Source organism: Balearica regulorum, chromosome 1 (assembly GCF_011004875.1).
Source record: "Balearica regulorum gibbericeps isolate bBalReg1 chromosome 1, bBalReg1.pri, whole genome shotgun sequence".
NCBI classification, from domain to species: Eukaryota; Metazoa; Chordata; class Aves; order Gruiformes; family Gruidae; genus Balearica; species Balearica regulorum.
The window spans coordinates 30,394,091-30,407,928 of NC_046184.1; the positions used below are offsets into that span (position 1 = coordinate 30,394,091).

General features: G+C 39.7%; 1 protein-coding gene across 2 annotated transcripts in view; it reads left to right on the forward strand.

Annotated features, from left to right (window-relative positions):
• The window catches only part of DOCK4 (dedicator of cytokinesis 4), a 259,671-nt gene that overhangs the window by 149,403 nt on the left and 96,430 nt on the right, over nt 1-13,838 (forward strand). The gene's annotated exons all lie outside the window — the stretch shown is intronic.

Consider the following 13,838-nt stretch of genomic DNA (forward strand, 5'->3'; position numbering starts at 1 on the left):
AGAGGTTAAAGAATTGACAAGTCAAGTACAATGGTATTACATTGACCATTGTTTTCCTTGTACATAAGCTAGAGGGTCTATAGCTGAGCTAATCAGTCCTGACTGCAAAGTTCTTCTTGGCTTGTGATCCTTCACTCTGATTTTTTTTGGTCCTCTTCTATTCCAGTGATATAATTTTGCAAGTAACATAGGTAAAGACTCTACACGAAGCTGCAATATTGATTTCTGTAATGGAATTTTCATGCTTTCAGACTTTGTCAAACAATAAAAGTTGCATTTTGTTTCTCAATGTTTTGTCTTTTTTTTTTTTAGTATTTCTTCTCATTCAGCAGATGGAATGAGCTGCCCAGGATGTTGCAGTGCTTTTAAGTTTCCTACATTAAGCTTTCATATGCTTAATTTAGGAAGAACAACTTGGGGTTTTTTACCATCACATCTGCATTGCTTTGCATTTGTCAACTTCATTAGATGTCCCTTAGCTGTCCAGTTAAATCTCATCAGAATCCTGTCTTTGAAAGCTACTGAATATACTCATTACTCCTTCATCTGGATTATTAAAAGGTCTTTTATTCTTTTCATATGCAAGTACACGCTCTCCAATCTTTCCTACTTTCTATTTTCAGAAGCTTTTAAGATAGAACTAGAATCTTTGTCTTTTTATACAAATGATCTCACAAAATGCTATCCTTGTGATAAGATGCATTTTTCAATGATGTGATTTTGACTAGAAGCATATTCCCTCATTCAAAGCTTAGAATAAGAGACTGCAGAGCAAAAATGTAAAGAAAGCTATGGAATCTGTTCTCTTCATCATGGTAAATGTCTGTATCTGTCAGTGAGCTTGGACTTAGTAAAGAGCTGTTTATTCTAGGAAAAGAAATATGTCTGACATGCTTAAGCATTTTTCTCCCATGACCAGTGGTATGAATTTTTCCAATCTTCTTTATCCTGTATGGAGTACAAACAGCCTAAATCTAACACCTGCCATTGTTTGCTGTTCTGATTTCCAAGAATCCAGAAATATGTATTTTTAATTACTGAAAGTAATATTGCCTGGCTATGTTACACAAAATATGTTTAAGCGATATTGTGGAGTAAAGACACCCTGAATTTTGACCTTTCATGAAACTGTAGTACTCTGTGGGGAATATCCTCTGCTTTCCAAATCCTATTTTAATACTGTTTTAAAGCTTTGATCCTAATTACCATAGGAATTGTCATTTCTGCAAGTCACTGGAGAAAGCAAAGATACTACTAATACGTGACTACATACTTGGCTAGACAAGTGAAAGGAACTTCTGTATTGTTTTCCTTCTCCTTCCCATCTCCTCTGTCTGGTTTTATTGGTTCTTTGGGAACCAAAGGAAAAATACAAGAGAACTATGGAAAGGGAAGAAAAGCCAGAATTTAATTAGACTTCCCTTGATTTAAAGTCTCTGGAAGTGGAGAATGGGGAAGGGGATCTTCTGCAGTTTATATTATTTGGAACAGTAAGCTGGGTTTCTTTTGAGCATCGAATATAGTAGTGGCGATGCATGGTAAGCGTATGCAAGGGCAGCATGGCTTGTAAGTCTTTCTTCAATAAACCAGGTAAGGAGCACTAGCAAACTAACAAGTGTATGCTTTAGCTCTGTAAAAATAAATGGTTTTTCATAATTCTGTTGGAAATATTTTCTTTATATTGTAGCTAAACAAAATCAACAGGTCAAAGTTTTTGGTTAAAAAAGCTTGTAAGTCTCTTATTCCCCACTTGTTCAAAGCAACTTGTTTTACATCTCATTGTTAAAAGGAAGAGCAAAAAAAAAGTCACAGAACAGTTGGGTCTTACATGGTAGATCTGTAGTCTGCTTGGAATCTGAAAGTATTACAGTTTGAGAATCCCTCATAAAGGGCATTTCATTTGCTTAATCAGTTGTTTGCTGATGGGTGTTTCTTAGGGCTTGTTGAGAGTTTCTGTAATAAAGCTGAAAATGCAGATAATGTTCTGTTTAAAAAGGACAGTAGGGTAACTGAGAAAAGGAATCTGTTTGTTTATCTTTGCCTTTAATTTAAATGCCAAAGCTTGTTTAATCCAATAGTAGTAGAAAAGCAGTAGTGTTACCAAAGTGACCATGCTCCCAAAATTCTAAAACATCCAAAGTTGTTTTAATGTTTGCCTTATATAAACAAGAATATCAGTAATAATATAAAAACTAGATAGCAGTATATAAATAATAGAAATGGTCTTACTTCTTTCAGCCCATCGCCTGTCATATACTTACAGGCAGGCGCACACCCCACTCCAAATAATTTTTCGTCAAGTATTGCCCAGAGGGTCCCAATCTCAGACCTTTTCTTTGTACGTATATATTTAATCACAGAAGACATTTTCTCACTCCTGAGTCATGCGTGAATGTGACTTGTAAATAGTAATAATTGTGAGTCTATGCAAGAGCTTCTTGCAAATAGCAAAGTTGTTCTTTGCCACAGTAATGGAGAAGTCGAGGTATTGCGATATGGAGAGAAAGTGCTGAGCAGACAGCTGACTGGTGGTTGTCACAGTCTTTAAATCTGACATGTGTTTACTGGCAGTTTTAAGCATGTCAATGAGATTTGCCCTGTTTCTTTAACGTGTTGAATACATTTGCTGATAAGCAGCCAGCAACTCTTTCAGTATCTTCTACCATGCAAAACAAAAAAGAAATTGTTTCAATAATGGGATTTAACTTCCTACAGTGATGAAATTCTTTGTGAAATGCAGTGTGCCTGTGTCTTCCTGAGCTGATCTCCTTAAGGATGTCGTCCTCACAGGGTAACATCCTTCTGTACTATGATTTTCACAAATGATGCCAGATTGCTTAACTTGATTTTTTTTTTAATTAAATCTGGATCATGTGTAAGAAATCAGGAAGGGAAGGCAAGAGACTGGCATGGCTGAGTCAAGACCTGTGGTCAAACTAAAGGGCAAGAAGGAAATGTACAGGCAGTAGAAGCAGGGACAGGTATCTGGGGAAGATTATAAGGATGCTCCCTGGTTGTGCAGAGATGGGGTCAGGAAGGTCAAGGCACAGCTGGAGCTGAACTTGGCAAGGGATACAAAGAATAATAAGAAAAACTTCTATAGGTATGTCAGCCAGAAAAGGAAGGTCAAAGAAAGCGTACCCCCCGATGAACACAACCGGCAATCTGGTAACAACAGATGAAAAGGCAGTTGAGGTACTCAACAACTTTTTGCCTGAGTCTTCGCTGGCAATCTCTCTTCCCACACCTCTTGAGTGGATGGACCTCAAGGCCAGGGATTGGGGAGCAAAGTCTCTCCCTCTGTAAGAGAAGATCAGGTTTGAGAACACCTGAGGAACCTGAACATGCATAAGTCTATGGGACCTGATGAGATGCATCCCAGAGTCCTGAGGGAACTGGCTGATATAGTTGTCAAGCCACACTCCATGGTATCTGTAAAGTCATGGCAGTCAGGTGAAGTCCCTGGTGACTGGAAAAAGGGAAACATTGCACCCATGTTTACAAAGGGTAGAAAGGAGGACCCTGGGAACTACTCACCTGTCAGCCTCACCTCTGTGCCTGGGAAGATCAAAGAACAGATCCTCATAGAAGCTATGTTAAGGCACATGGAGTATAGGGAGGTCATTCAAGACAGGCAGCATGTTTCTGCAAGGGCAAGTCCTGCCTGACCAACCTAGTGGCCTTCTATGATGGATTGATTACATCAGTGGACAAAGGAAGAGCTACATATGTCATCTATCTAGACTTCTGTAAGACCTTTGACACAGTCCCCCACAACATCCTTCTCTCTAAATTGGAGAGACGGATTTGATGGATGGACTGTCTGGTGGATAAGGAATCAGTTGGATGGTCTCATCCAGAGGGTAGTGGTCAACAACTCAGTGTCAATGGCTGGATAGAGATCAGTGACAAGTGATAACCTTCGGGGGTCTGTACTGGGACCAGTACTGTTCAATATCTTCATTAATGTCATAGTGGGATTGAGTACACCTTCAGCAGATTTGCAGATAACACCAAGCTGAGTAGTGTGGTTGACAAGCCTGAGGCAAGGGATGCCATCCAGAGGGACCAGGACAAGCTTGAGAAGTGGGTCCAGTTGAACCTCATGAGGTTCAGCAAGACCAAGTGTGAGGTCCTGCACCTGGGTGTGGGCAACTGTCAATATCAATACAGGCTGGAGGATGAAGGGATTGAGAGCAGCTATAAGGAGAAGGGCTTGGGGGTATTGGTGGATGAGAAGCTCAACATGAGCCAGCAATGTATGCTCACAGCCCAGAAAACCAACTGTATCCTGGGCTGCATCAAACAAAGCATGGCCAGCATCTTGAGGGAGGTGATTCTGCCCCTCCACTCTCATGAGATCCCACCTGGAGTACTGTGTCCAGCTCTGGGGTCCCCAGTACAAGACAGACATGGACCTGCTGGAATGAGTCCAGAGGAGGGCCACAAAAATGATCAGAGGGCTGGAATACCTAAGAGGAAAGACTGAGAGTTGGGGTTGTTCAGCCTGGAGAAGAGAAGGCTCTGGGGAGACCTTATTGTGGCCTTTCAATACTTAAAGGGGGCTTAAAAGAAAGATTGGGACAAACTTTTTGATAGGGCCTGTAGCAATAGGAAAAAGGGTAATGGTTTTAGAGAGTAGATTTAGACTAGATATAAGGTGGTGAGACACTGGAACAGGTTGCCCAGAGAAGTCATAGATGCCCCACCCCTGGAAGTGTTCAAGGTCAGGTTGGATGAGGCTCTAAGCAACCTGATCTAGTTGAAGATGTCCCTGCTTATTGCAGGGGAGTTGGACTAGATGACCGTTAAATGACCCTTCCAACCCAAAATATTCTATGAAATCGTTAAAGTTGAACTGCTAGAAAGGCATTAGCAAGAGTTTAATATTGCTGTAGTAATCCAGGACTTAATCTTTTGTCTCTCCCCTGCCCCCAAAAATGTATATATTAATAAACAGATATATTTTGATACTTAAATTATTTGCAGCCTCTGGGTTGTGACTACTATAAATGTGATCCGCTTGTAGTGTAACGTTGAAGTTTAGGCTACATGCTGGTGGTCAGTGCTGCATCACCTAGACACAGGGCCACCTATTTTTGAATTGAGCTCTTCTGTCCTGTTCCTTGTGTTTCTGTAAACCACTTGTTCTTATTGTAACTTTAGCTGTGCCAGTTCCAATTTTACTGGGCTAAAAAGAGAATGGAAGATTTCCTGCTCTTGTGGTTTAACCTCAGCTGGCAACTAAGCACCACGCAGCTGCTCACTTCCCCTGCTCTGGTGGGACAGGGGAGAGAATCAGAAGGGTAAAAGTGAGAAAACTCGTGGATTTGAGATAAGAACAGTTTAATATTTGAAAAAAAATACAGTAAAATAAAAATAGTAATAATGAATTGTAATGAAAAGGAAAATAACAAAAAGAGATAATAAACCCCCAGAAAAATAAGTGATGCAAATGAAAAACAGTTGCTCACCATCTGCCAAATGATGTCCAACCAGTCCTCAAGCAGTGATAGCTGCATCCTGGCCAGCTCCCCCCCAGCTGAGCATGACGTCATATGATATGGAATATCCCTTTGGCTAGTCTGGGTCAGCTGTCCTGGCTGTGTCCCCTCCCAGCTGCTTGTGCACCTCCAGCCTTCTCACAAGCAGGGCATGAGGAGGTGAAAAGTCCTTCACTTAGTGCAAACACTACTTAGCAACAACTAAACCATCAGTGTGTTATCAACTTTATTCCAAACCCAAAATGCAGCACTGTACCAGCTACTAGAAAGAAAATAAACTCTATCCCAGCCAAAACCGGGACACATGCCCTTGTCTTTTATCTTCCAGTTTTGCTTGTTGTTGTCAGTATATCAGCATGGATAGTAACATTGTAGAACATACTAGCTGCTAAAAGGAATAACATGGATTGACTTGAAGGGTAGGTGACAAGATGGACTAAGGGTCCCTAGCCCTCTCCTCAAGTTAAAACACTGTGTGTTTTTTGAGATTCTCCCACTGACAGTAGCTACACAGCTCTTGTCCCATTCTACAAAATATTCTAAGGAGGTTTTCTCTGAAACATTTTTCATCCACAAGGTTTACATCCTGGATAATACCATTTTGTCTGTGCCACATCCAGAGATTTTCAGTCCCTGCAACTGAAATTGCTGATGACACCAAGCTGTATGGTGTGGTTAACACGCTGGAGGGAAGGGATGCCATCCAGAGGGACCTTGACAGGCTTGAGAGGTGGGCCCGTGCGAACCGCATGAAGTTCAACAAGGCCAAGTGCAAGGTCCTGCACGTGGGTTGGCGCAATCCCAAGTATGACTATAGGCTGGGTGAGGAATGGATTGAAAGCAGCCCTGAGAAGAAGGGCTTGGGGGTACTGATTGATGAGAAGCTCAACATGAGCCAGCAGTGTGTGCTTGCAGCCCAGAAAGCTAACCGTGTCCTGGGCTGCATCAAAAGAGGTGTGACCAGCAGGTTGAGGGAGGTGATCCTGCCCCTCTACTCCACTCTTGTGAGACCCCACCTGGAGTACTGCGTCCAGCTCTGGGGGCCCCAGTACAGGAGAGACATGGAGCTGTTGGAGCGAGTCCAGAGGAGGGCCACAAAGATGACCGAAGGGCTGGAGCACCTCTCCTATGAGGACAGGCTGAGAGAGTTGGGGTTGTTCAGCCTGGAGAAAAGAAGGCTCCGGGGAGATCTAATTGCAGCCTTCCAGTACCTGAAGGGGCCTACAGGAAAGATGGTGAGGGACTGTTTATCAGGGAGTGTAGTGACAGGACAAGGGGTAATGGGTTCAAGCTGAAGGAGGGTCGATTTAGATTAGATGTTAGAAAGAAATTCTTCACTGTGAGGGTGGTGAGGCACTGGAACAGGTTGCCCAGAGAGGTTGTGGATGTCCCATCCCTGGAAGTGTTTAAGGGCAGGTTGGATGAGGCTTTGGGCAATGTGGTCTAGTGGAGGGTGTCCCTGCCCCTGGCAGGGGGGTTGGAACTAGACAATCTTTAAGGTCCCTTCCAACCCAAACCATTCTATGATTCACTGAAATTGTTTTAAGAGCTATTCAAGTTATGTTTAGGGTATAAAACAAAGCAACTCATTAGCTTGTATTTTACAGAGATGTAAATGAACAGGAACTTTTTCTAAACAAAATAATGTTTTCTGCTCCTTTTCAATTCATGGTTCTAAAGGACCTATAATTCTGAGCAAAGCTTTCAAAAAATCAGTTCCTAACAAAAACTCCTAGTGAATTCTGTGTAATTATTTTTAAATTAGTGGCTGCTGTCAGAACAGTTTAGATTTGCACACTGAAAGCGATAACTATCAGAGATATGCTGTCTTGTTACAGTACTAAATAATCAAATTGGAATTTATTTCACTAGAAGGCTTTTTGAGGATAGCTGGCAAACTAAATTCTCTTTTCTTTCTAACAAAGACAGCTACCTTTGATCTTTGACAGCTATCTTCAGCTTGAAATCCTTGTTCCATATTAATATGCTACAAGAAATTCTACAGTTCTAAATGTGGCTGGAAAATGAGAAAAGTCTTGTTATAATGTCTGTGTTGCAGTTGTAACTCACAGCTTCCTCGGTGTAAGTTTAAAAACAGTTTTGTGATGAAGGATCATTACTTTGACACTTAGGTACAAATGTTTCTAGAAAAAGAAAAGAACAAACACTACGTTAACACAAATGTTCTCCTGACGTTTGTCCTGATCTGACCTTCTCCTTACTAGTGATTACCTGTGTTGCTCCTGTCCCCTGAGGTTCAGTGGGAGCATTCAAGCCTCTGCGAGCTGGGGACAGCTTGTGCGTAGGTCCCATAGCTGGGGTACACCCGGTGCGCAGCAGCAGACCAGTGCTTGTACGCAGGTCCTGAATAGTGATGATGCAGCCTCCTGTCTGTGAAGGAAAAGGAGCCTGCAGAGCTGTCCTATAATGAAACTGTGCGGTGGAGATAATAGGACCCCTGAGCATCCATAGTCATCTCCAACTTGCAAACCACTCCTGGCTCTTTTCTCTTTACTAGTTATTTAAAATTTGTGGTTTATAGTTGGCAGGCTCAGGAAGGCTGACCTCCATTAGCTAAGCATGTCCTCCAGCAGTCTGTCTTGCAATTGTTTTGTGACTTTAATTGGCTTTTCCTCCTGCTCCTTGTAATTGCCTCTTTCATGTAATTGATGCTGATCAGGTCTCTGTCCTCCACTCCCATTCAGCCCTTGGACGCTTCATTGCTAGTTGGATTGAAGTCATGAAGCTTATTCTGTTCTTAGGTCAAAAACCTTGAGCTGTAAATGTGCCTGGTTAGCACCTACACCTGGGGCAAGAAGGGTTTGGAGTTTTTCCTCTCTCAGCCTATAAATAGTGCTTTCCAGAGATTTTTGCCAGGTCAAAGCTAAAACCATTGGCAGGACCATATGAAGAAGTAGGTACTGCCAATGCTGTGCTGTACATGTTTTGATTTAGCAACCCAGACATTTCAATTCAGCACCTTTCACATACAGTTAAATTCACTTACTGGAGTAAATGTCCCTGCAGAATATGCACTTAACACTTGTGCTGCATGGGAAAGTTAAGGTTCTATATTCATCCACATCACTGCAGTTTTACTTTTTTTTTTTTTTGTTATGGAATTTCAATTTCTGTATAGCTCTAGCCCTTGCTTCATAGTAGAAGCTCTTGTAGGACTGCTTCAGTCTGTAGCTTTTAATGTTCAAGAATCTGATTTTGATTAGCAAAATAGGTGAAATAATAGGGTGCTAAGTAAGCAGTGCCAAAGTGTTGGGGCTAATGGGTCACTTCTGTAATTAGGACAGAATATATTGACACCCTTTTTCAACACATTGCATTATTGGCTGAAGTAAGAACAGCTTCCCTAGATACACTCTTTGATCTTCACAGTTCTTCCATTTTTCTAAGAGACAGCTTATTACTTCGTAGTCTCATGGGGACCAACACCAACTTTTTAATTTCTTTTTTTTTCTGCTTTGTTGTTCATCATCTCACATCCAATGTACAACAATTTTTTATTGGGATAGTGGCTAGAAAGTAGCTGCGCCAAGATAAGCAGCTTTTTAAGCAGTGAAATGATTCAGATACCAGAAATGCAACACATGGCTTCTTTAATCTGCTTTTCTCCAGCTTCTGTTGACTCAGCCCATAACCCACATGTCTAGAAGTACCCTTCGCATCTAAGGGGGCCTAGGTCATTTAGCTTCATGAAACATGTTTAATGATCTTAGGGTGTGTGGTTCACAGTTTCTATAGTCTTTTCTTACTCAGAAAACTGTTATGACAGTCCTAGACAAAGCTGACTTATAATGGAGTTTGCCCCTATAAATGGTTAACAACATTACCAATTGGATGTTGACATCCACATATTCATTGCATAGTTCAAAAGCCCTGGTGAGTCCAGAAAACTTAAAGAAACTGTCACAATAGGAGTTGGGGGTGGAGACGCTCCATAAGAACAGGCAAAAATGAGCTGCTTTTTTTTTTTAAAATGCTTTCAAATGATCTAGATCTTTCATACCACACAACTTCATTATAGGTAGAGGCAGGTTTGTCACCTTAAAGTTAAGCATCATTCTTCATATTATTTTCATTTGCTTATTCCTGTACCAATCTTCATGCTGAAAATAACCATTGGATGTTTTCACTGAAACAGAGAAGAGGACTTCATATTTCTCAATATGGATATAAGCTGGAATAAGTCTGCTGTTTTTTTCATCATGTTTAAAGTCTCATGATATCTGATGGACATTCAATCCTATAGGCATGTTTTCAACCAGTAATTAAAATCTAGTGTACTGTACTATCCAAGATGTGCGTCTCTTGTTTCTGTGTAAATTCCTTGCATTTGGTCAAGTATAAGACTGTAAAAATCTCAGTAGGCATACACCTAGGAGAGATTTGAGTCATGCAGATACGTAAGCTGAGATACCATTTGTACTTGCCAAAGTCTACCTCAGAACTCAGATATTCAGCAGGACTTTCCCTTTCAGTGCTACTTATGACTGTAATTGCCCCTCTAAGTGAAAACAAGACAATTTAATCTGTCAACATGATCTGTCTGGTATCCTGGTTTAGACAAAGATCCTGTAGAAAACTTGTGCGTATTCTTTTAACGAGTTGTGTAGTTGCAGTTGCCATAAATTAAAAAGATCAGTTAAACGAATGATGAATACTTTATAGAGGAAGTTGGAATTGGTTTTTACTGGAAGAGGGGCCGCAAAAGAATGCCCTAACTTAGTTTTACACAGACAATCTCAGGTTTTGCACAGAAAATTTCTGTTAAGGAAGATTGAAGCAGTGGCATTTCTACATTGAGGAAGTAAAAGTAATTAAGGTATTTCCAGAGCAATATATTGAGAGTGAAATAATTTTTAAAATTTGGATCCAAATATATTTGTCTAAGTTTTTATTACAATTTTCTTTCATTTTTCCTTGCCAGAGTGAAGTTTACTTTCTAAATCCATTTTCTTTTTTTTACAATCAGCTATTTTCTGATAAGGCTTTCTGCTTGATTTTTACAACCCCATTGTAAACTTTTTGATCTTACGAGCTTTTACTCGTAATATATTCATACAAATACTGTGCTAAAGAATTTTCAGGAGCATGGCTTTAAGTTCTTAATGTTCCAGTGCACTTATCTGAACTGTGTAAGTCCAATATAGTTGGTTTTCTTACATTTTGGTTGCAAGTAGTGATCTTTTTTTTAAACCAATAGTGAAATATATTTGAGTACACATCCAGATACAAGGCTAAATTTAAACTAAAACCTACAGTTTTTTAAAGATTATAAAATGTCAGATATTTCACATACTTTGAGATGAGGAAGCTGCTGTTATATCTGCTTGATGTAGACTGTACCCATAGTTTACGTTCTTTTTGATTAATTTTCCAGTCTATTTCAGTTATTTCCCTTCCATAAAAAACATCGTTGTTCTTCATATAGCATGAGAGACTTAGTCTCCTCTTGGATTTAATTTACCTTGCATGATAACAGAGAAAATCTGGCATTTTCTTTTAATAACGTGACCCATGTGTCTTGATTTGCTCTGAGACATTGAAAAGAGTAGAGCTTCCTGAATGGATGTAGACCAGGATAAAATTCATCTGAACTATCCTCTCATGACCCTGATTAAAACTCTGCCAAGGTTCTATAAAAGGAGAACAGGGCAGTATTTGTGAAAGTACATCCTACTCCTGTGTCTTTTTTTCCCTGTGCTTTGATGTCTTCTGGCAATTAGAAAGGTGAAACTCAATGGGTTTGGATTTTTTTAAAAACCTTAGATGCAGACACTGTTTTTGAAAGCCTGCTTAACTTCTGTGAAGCTCTAATTACTTGTTTTGGAAATGATTTCTTGTTTTTGCATAGGACCATGGAATGGTTTGGGTTGGAAGGTACCTTTAAATACCATATTTAAAGATCATCATCCCTGCCCCTCCCTCCCCACCCCCCCCATTGCCAGGGACATCTTTCACTAGGTCATGCTGCCCAAAGCGCCATGCAACCTATCCAATGATAGGGCATCCACAACTTCTCTGAGCAACCTGTTCCACTGTCATTTTCATTTAAATCCTGTACAGTTTACTCTGTTTAAAAAGAAGAAAAAAAAATCAAACAAAGAAAACCCCAAACAAAAACCAAAACAGTTTTCACTGAGTTTCATCTGGGCTAGGTCACGAAATTTGTGGTGGAAATGGTTATTTGGTTGTGTTTCCATGAAGACCCCAGGGAAAATGGAAATAATTCCTTACTGATAAATAAAAATAACGACTGAATGTAGCACAAATGCTCGTAGAATTCAAGTTAATCTTTAAAGAGAGATTGCTGCAACTACAAGTTGTTAGCTAAAATCAGTTAAATAGCAAAGCTTCTCTTTTTGATTACTGTGTGTTGGCATTTTTTTTGAATGTTAAACTCTTGAAAGTGACCGCTTGCGAGCACTAACTAGAACCCATCCTAGAATACGCACGTGCTAAGCAAGGAGCCAATATATTGCATGCTCTTTGGTAACTATACTGTACTGGCGTCTAAAATTTTTATTATAAGATATTACTGTGATGGGGAAATAATCAGAATCTAGTAGTTTTAAGGGTAATTTTGTGATTTGAATAAGCATAAAAACAGCTTTACTGATTCAGACCGAGGGCCTATCTAGAGTGTTATAAACAGACACCTAAGGAGGAAGAGTAAGAACTGAGCATGCATATATGCATGTATGGTAATGACCCCCTGATGCTCTCCCAGCCTCCAGCTATTTTCAGCTCAAGGGATTTCCTGAGCTATTTGTGATTGTCTGTTTCATATCCTTTAGTGGATCTTACTTCCACAACTTCTCCACTCTCCCCTTGAACATTTTGCATGTTCACAACATCCTTTGGAAAGGTTTTGGTTTGTGTTTAGTTTTTGGTTTGGGGTTGCTTTTGTGTTTTGTTTTTTTGGGGGGTTGGTGGATTTGGGTTTTTTACAAGTCTTTCTGCCTGTTACCTGAGTAACCCACCTTTTGCTTATTTTCAACCTAGTTCCCACCGGGAACCAGAGATTGATTCAGTGACTGCACACACTTATTAGTAATTCAGCTCTTTCATCCTTGACTTCACACAAAACTCTTAAGTGAATACCATCTGGTCCTGGTATTTGTTTCTGTTCATTCTGTGTAACTGTACTCTAGTCTCTGTTAGTTGTTTCAGAAGATAATTGATAAAAAGGTAATACAGTAGCAGATTTTCCCCTTTCCGCCCCCTTTTTTATGGGCATCGTTCTTGAGGGCTTCTTTTACCTTTTTTTTTTTTTTTTTTTCTTCATTTGACAATGGTTTAGATTGTGCTTTGGAGGAATCATTTAATTATTTTGCATACAGTGATGGAATAACATTATAAAAATATTAGAAGACTGTAGCAAGATCGTTGTTTCTGGTACTTAAAAATCACTGGGGAGTTGCATGCAGTAAAATAAATGCAAGAAACGTGAAACGAGAGTATTCTGGAAAGTTCAAGCAAGTCAAATTCTGCTTGCAGATTAAAATGAAGCCAGAAATTGAAGGTGTGCTAATTATTTATCAGTTACATACCTTTCACTTAATTTTACCCACAGTACAAGTATCCATCTCATGGTTGACTTCTAAGTGGTACATCTATAAATACACCAAACTTAATTCTTTTCACCAGTGCTCGGTGAAAATCTGCTTCATTAAAAGAGGATATTTCCATTATGCTAAACTTGTGTTTCGGTAGATGAAAGCATATATTCTCAATTTCTTTTTCTACCAAATGTAGAAAATAGTATTTTAGAAGATGCTCTGAATTACGATGCCTTTTGTCCTTCATTTTTTTGCTGTTTCACAAGGAAAGTCCAATTGCTTCCAAGTAGTTTTGGTAATGTTTGTCTAGAGCTAGATTAGTTTACGCATTTTAGAAATAGATTTAACATCTTCGAACAAAACAGTGGCTTCCCTACCACGCCACTCCACTCACCACTAGTACTGCTTCTCTCTTCGCCCCCCCGTGACTGCCAAACAATCTTTCTTCCTTTCGTCAACTATAAACTTTGTGATTTGCGTCAACTGAAACTAAAATAAAATTGCCATTGATCTCATCCAGAAGATTTGGTTATGCTCTGACAGAATACTTGGCACATTAACATATGAACATGCAAAGAATTACAATTTAAACATGTTAGCAGTATTTAATAACTTGTACATACTATGTAACACTTAGGTAGTTCCTGTATTTGATTTGTAGTTTGAATGTGTTGATGAAGATTTTAATTTCTCAGAAACCTTTCTGACAAGCTAACTTTTGCTAGAAAACTTCAGAACACCCTGCCAATGTAAAATA